At 34.2% G+C, this 6,490-nt stretch overlaps 1 non-coding gene across 1 annotated transcript; it reads right to left on the bottom strand.

Annotated features, from left to right (window-relative positions):
* Positions 1-4,035: 4,035 nt before the first annotated feature.
* Positions 4,036-4,142, bottom strand: LOC128285040 (small nucleolar RNA R71). Its single transcript, XR_008275455.1, has one exon. It is a non-coding gene; the product is annotated as a small nucleolar RNA R71 (small nucleolar RNA).
* Positions 4,143-6,490: the final 2,348 nt, after the last annotated feature.

The following is a 6,490-nucleotide window of genomic DNA, read 5'->3' as shown; positions in this document are numbered from 1 at the left end:
AGTATATATTTTATGATGAAATAAAAGTAATGTAAGGTATAATATATGGTAAAATATATAGTGTATAATATAATTTGTAAACAAAATATATAATAATATAAACCATATGATAAGTAATATAAAAATATATATATAATAAGATGTATATAATAAAATATATAATAAAAAGAAAAAAATACTATAAGGAATAATATACAATAAAATATGATATGTAATAAAATATAAATAAAATATAATGAAATAAAAATACTATCATATAAATAAGGATAATATATACTATTATTTAATAATAATTTTTTAAAAAATTTACACAATTAATGAATAATAATACATAATTTATAGAAAATAAAAATAATATATATAAAATATATAATAAAATATAATTTATAAGTAAAATATATAATAATAAAAATAATATAATGGATAATAAAATAATATACATTATTTTATATAACTAATACTTATAAAAATAAATAATATATAAGGTATTTAAAATAAATTAAATATATAAAGAAGGATTAAAATTGAATTTAATTAAAGAATTTAGGATTAATTTCAAAATAAATAAAAAATTGGGCCTAATTGAAAAATGCATTAAACCAGAGGGACTCACTGGGCAATTAGCCCTTATCCCAGGAAACGACGTCATTCCTCAGAATGGAGTTTAATGACCACTGGGACTAAATTGAAACAACTATAAAAGATTAGGGCCGAATTAAAAATAAAAATAAAATGAAATTTTAAAGATTAAAAATACAGAAGGACTAATTGGGCAATTAGCCTGTTTTTAAAAAACACGCGGATCCTCCCCGGGTCACGGGTCAACACGCGGATCCTCAGCATTGATACGACGTCGTTTTGTGCTTATTGAGTTAAACCAAAATGGCACCGTTTCGTTGGGGCTATATAAGCCAAATTTTAACTTAAAATTCATTTTGAAATCTGGGTTTAAAAAAAAACTTTAAAAATCCTCTAAATAAGGAGAAATGGGAACCCTCCGGTCTCGGTCTCCGGCCTCCAGCCACTGTACCACAAGTGCCCACGTGTTGTACGCGCCACCGTATGTGACGGTTCGAAGGCTAAAAGCATTCGTTCTTCTTAGCAAATCTCGGGTAATATCCTCTCCCTTTTAAACTTTACCTATTTTTTTTAAAAAAAATGGTTTATGTGCGTTGAACAGAGAAGAACAAGATATAACAAAATCACCTTTTTAAGTAACCAACTGCTTCTTCTTTTCTGTGAATATATGTGTGTATATCTTTTTATATTCTATCCAAAAAAAATCGGGCCTTGTACAGATTTGTGAAGAGGCTTTTTATAGCCTTTTATGAATTGTTTACATTTAAAAAGAAAAATTTGATTTCTTTTCCCTATCTATTTTCCTTTTCTGCTGTGGTTTCTTCTTCTTTTCCAGATACCAGCGAGGAGGCCAGTAATGAACGGAACTGACGATGGCACCAGCGTTGATTTGGGCGTCGATTACGGCATGATTCGAAGCCCGCAATCATGGCATTGACGGCGGATAGCTGGAACGATGCAAGAAGAACCGATGCATTGATTGCGGCGCTTAGCTTCTGGAACCTTACGTTTGCAGCACCTAGGGTTCCAGAAACCCTAGGTCCTCCATCCTTTGTTAACAAATTGGGCCATTTGGGCCGTACTTGTTTGTGGGTTGGGTGTAAACGGGTTAGTGGGTAGTTTAGGTTAATTGGGTTCTAAGTATTTGGGTCTACGGGTTAGTGGGCTATGGTATTGTAAATAGACTGTAATAAATAAACATTCATTTATTTATTTTTTTGCTTTTGGTTTTAAGGCTCGGGCAGATTTGGGCTACTACAGGCCCAGTTGAACTGAACCGAGAAAATCGATCCAACCGAGCACTGGGCAGCCCAAAACTATCCCACATGCTGACTCAATCAGCTTGCTTGGCTGATTATTTGGCTTGCAAAATGGCCCTTGAAGACTCCTTCAAATAGCATTCAAACCCCTCCACTATTTATGCCATTCTAGATTTGCCCCTACCTTAAATAAACATTCCACATGTGTGAAATCTTCAAACATTCCACATGTGTGGCCAGCCATGGGGGGAGACTTTGGATGCTGATTTTGGCTATTTTTCGTAGCCTTCTCAACCTATAAATACCCCCTTTGGCTTCTCACTTCAAACACATCTCAACCCTTCTCATCTCTTCACTTCTCTCTCATTTTTCTCTCTTCATTCCCTTCCATTGTTCTTCATTTTCTTCCCCTATTCCCTTGCCAATTTCACCTCTTGAAAAAGGGTCAATCAACTACCATTTTGAGCAGCATTCAAGTGTTTATAGAAGCCTCGGTTTGACAAGAACAAGTAGAGAAGGAGAAGTGGAGCAAACTAGTCAAGCCACAGAGAAAACACCGGATTTGATTCTTTTTCCCTATCCTTTTAATTTTGTTATTGTTATGATAGACATGTCTATGAATATTTTTGATGTTGATATGTTAATTTAATTAATATAGCTTAAATTTAATTCGTGTTAGGTTGATTGCATTTCGTTTATTTAATTTATTAAAATTGTGTTTGTGTTTTTATAGGCCTTGGTAAGATGTTTGATTAAGTAAAACCATGACTAAGTTATTCTTGCATTACAATTGTAAGGTAACTAATGAATTAATTATTTAAATCGATTGAAATTGTAATTAATTGACACAATACTTAATCAGTGCATGTTTAATCATCTAAGGTAGCTGAGGGTTAAATTAGCAACAGTACCTAACGATACATTAGCTTTGCATAACTTGCAAGATTATTGTGATTAAACTGTTTCAAGATAGAAATACATTGTTACCTCACGTAACCTTTTATGTGCTTATGAGATTGAATTAATTGTTTGAATTGGCATGAAGATATGTACAAGAGATTATTTTAATTTCATATGTATGTGTGTGCACTAACACATTTGCTTATTAAAATTTGTTTAATCGGTTGAAAAAGAGATAAATATTTTGGTCGATAAGTATGTTCATAAGTTAGCAAATTATCGAGTTGTCGTGAATTTATTTGTGACAACATGAACATAAGTTTAATAATTCTAAGTTAAGAAATGCAAATTAATCTAACACAATTAAGTCATCTTGATTTAAATAATCTTTTGAAATCATGAATTTGAAATTTTATTTTATTCTTATTTATTTTACTTTGTTAAATCCTAGGTTTTAATCACTTCTTCAAATCAAAATATTTTTCTTCACCAAAGTGTTTTTAAAATTTTATTCATAAATAATTCTTTTCACAGTCCTTGTTGGTATGATAACTCGACATTTATTTTTTCACTTTATTACTTTTTACGATTGTGTGCACTTGCACATTTCCGTCATTCCAAGTTTTAGGCGCCGTTACCGGGGACTGTTGTAAAAAGTCACTATTTGTGAATTTTTTAATTTTGCATTTTGGTTTATTTTCCTGTTCAATTTTAACTTAGCTAATTTTGTATGTGTTTATTTTAGGTGTTTATGAGTATTAACCAAATTATTAATTTAATCCCAGTAGACCCTGAGATAGAAAGAACTTTTCGACAGCGAAGAAGACAAACAAGTCAAAGAAGGACCGAAAAGATGAACTTCGAAATTCTGAATCAAGGAAACGGGGCAAACCCTACTCAAAATCCTATCATTGTTGCTGATGATAGGGATAGAGCTCTAAGACAGTATGCCGTGCCAGTGTTTCATGATCTTAATTTGGGTATTAAGAGACCCGAAATCGAGGTAGAATAGTTTGAGCTGAAGCTAGTCATGTTCCAGATGTTTCAGACAGTGAGCCAATTCATTGGAATGCCTACCAAAGATCCTCACTTGCACTTAAGACTATTCATGGAGGTGAAAGATTCTTTCAATTTAGCTGGAGTACCCGAAGATGCACTACGATTGAAGCTGTTCCCATATTCGCTAAAGGACAAAGCTTAAGGCTAGTTGAACTCATTGCCACCAAATTCAATTTCCACATAGAAAGAGTTAGCAGAAATATTCCTCATGAAATATTTCCTGCCTAGAAAGAATGCTAAGTTGAGGAACGAGATCACTACTTTCCAAAAAATGGATGATGAGTCCTTGTATGAGGCATGAAAAAGGTACAAAGAATTATTACGGAAGTGCCCTCATCACAGAATCCCTCATTGCATCCAACTTGAGACGTTCTATAATGGTCTAAATGTTCACACGAGGATGGTAGTAGACGCTTCTACTAATGATTCTCTCTTTTAAAAGTCTTACAATGAGGCTTATGAAATCATCGAAAGGATTGCCAGTAACAATTATCAATGGCCAACCAATCGAGAAAAGTCAGGAAGGCAAGTCACTGGAATACATAAAGTAGACACTCTTCCTTCACTCGCATCTTAGGTATCCTTAATTCCTCAATGCTTAAAAATTGTACCACTAATGGGTTTAATAGTTTTCCAACACAGCCATTAAATCAATTTGAAAATGTAGCCTGTGTCTATTGTAGGGAAGGACATCTATTCAAAGAATGTCCATTAAACCCAGAATCCGTGTATTACATGGGTAACAAAAACCAAAACCAAGGAAGGAAAAGACTACAATCCAATTCCTATAACCCATCGTGTGAAACCACCCTTATTTCTCCTGGAATAACTAAGGGGTTGGACCCAGTAACACATACGCGCAACCTAGACCAACCCAGCCACCTATTTTTACCCGACAAGTTCAGAAATAACCTCAAGCTAAACCATCCAATGGTTTAGAAAACTTTTTGAAGGCATACATAGCCAAAAATGATGCCTTAATCCAAAGCCAAGTAGCTACATTGAAAAACCTAAAAAACCAAATGGGCCAACTTGCAACTGAACTTAAAAACTGACCACAAGGTGCTTTACCTAGTGATACGGAGAATCCCAGGAATCTAAGAAAGAAGCATTGTAAAACATTGCCATTAATGAGAGGAAAAATATTAGAGCCCAACACAGTCGAAGTTGAAAAGAAGCCACCTGATGCTCAAGACTCAGAGGAAGTTCAACTGAGTGTTGAAATTTCAATTTCATCGGAACCTGAATTTGCAAAATTCAATAATGTAACTTTTGAAACAACTAATTCTAATAAACTAGTAACTTTATTAGATGCAGAATTGCCACAGAAGACAAATCAACTAGTTCCAGTAAAGAAGCCTCCACCACCTTACCCTAAAAGACTTCAGAAGCAGAAGTAGAAAGTTCAATTCAAGAAGTTCCCAGCCGTACTCAAGCAACTTCATATCAACATCCCGTTGGTTGAAGCACTTGAACAAATGTCGAACTACGTCAAATTCATGAAGGATATACTGTAAAAAAATGAAGACTTAGAGAATTTAAGATGGTAGCTCTGACAAAGGAATACAGTGCATATCTTCAAGACAAACTAACCCCAAAGTTGAAGGATTCTGGATGTTTTACCATACCTTGCAATATTGAAGCAACATATTGTGGTAAGGCACTATGTGATCTGGGTGCGAGTATCAACATGATGCCCATGTCAGTATTTTAGAAGTTAGGGATAGGTGAAGTTAGACATACTACAGTTACACTTCAATTAGTAGATCGATCTTTAGCACATCTAGAAGGAAAAATCGTGGCTGTATTGGTACGTGTAGACAAAGAAGACAAAGAAGTGTCAATCATCCTAGAAAGGTCTTTCCTAGCAACCAAAAGGACCCTTATTGATGAGCAGAAGGGTAAGCTTACTATGTGCGTTTAGGACAATCAGGCAACATTTAATGTTTGTTGACACAATTGATGATTGTTCTATAGTGTCTGATTTAGAGGAATTAATCATGGAAAAGGAACTCAACTATGTTGAGGACCCACTGGAACAAATTTTGACGTCAGACCCTCCAAATGATGAAGAGGAGGATGAATAATTAGCTTTGCTAGAAGCTAATCAAAGGGGATTTAATCTGCAATCCCATTTTGAATCTTTGAAGTTAGAGAATAGGGATTATGCCTGACCAAAAGTGTCAATCGAGGACCCATCTAAATTAAAACTGAAGGTACTTCCCTCACATTTAAAATATGTTTATTTAGGTAACCTTTCTACTTTACCTGTGATTGTTTCAGTGGAATTAACGGTTGAGCAAGAAGAGAAACTCATCTTAGTACTGAAACAAATTAAGAAGGCTATCAAATGGACCATAGTCGATATTCACGGTATTAGTGCGTCGGTATGCATGCACAAGATCATCCTGGAAGATGGTGAGAAAGGAACGATTGATGGACAACGAAAACTGAACCCCATCATAAAGGACGTGGTAAAGAAAGAAATCATCAAGTGGTTAGATATGGGTATAATTTACCCCATCTCAGACAATTCATAGGTAAGTCTGGTCTAGTGCGTGCCAAAGAAAAGAGGTATTACGGTAATTCAAAATGAAAATAATGAGTTAATACTAACTAGAATGGTTAAAGGATGGAGAATTTTCATCGATTACCAGAAGTTGAATAAGGTAACTAGGAAAGATCACTTTCCT

Source organism: Gossypium arboreum, chromosome 11, assembly GCF_025698485.1.
Source record: "Gossypium arboreum isolate Shixiya-1 chromosome 11, ASM2569848v2, whole genome shotgun sequence".
Classification (NCBI taxonomy): Eukaryota; Viridiplantae; Streptophyta; class Magnoliopsida; order Malvales; family Malvaceae; genus Gossypium; species Gossypium arboreum.
The sequence above is the reverse complement of the archived record's forward strand: the minus strand, read 5'-3'. Positions and strand labels throughout refer to the sequence as shown.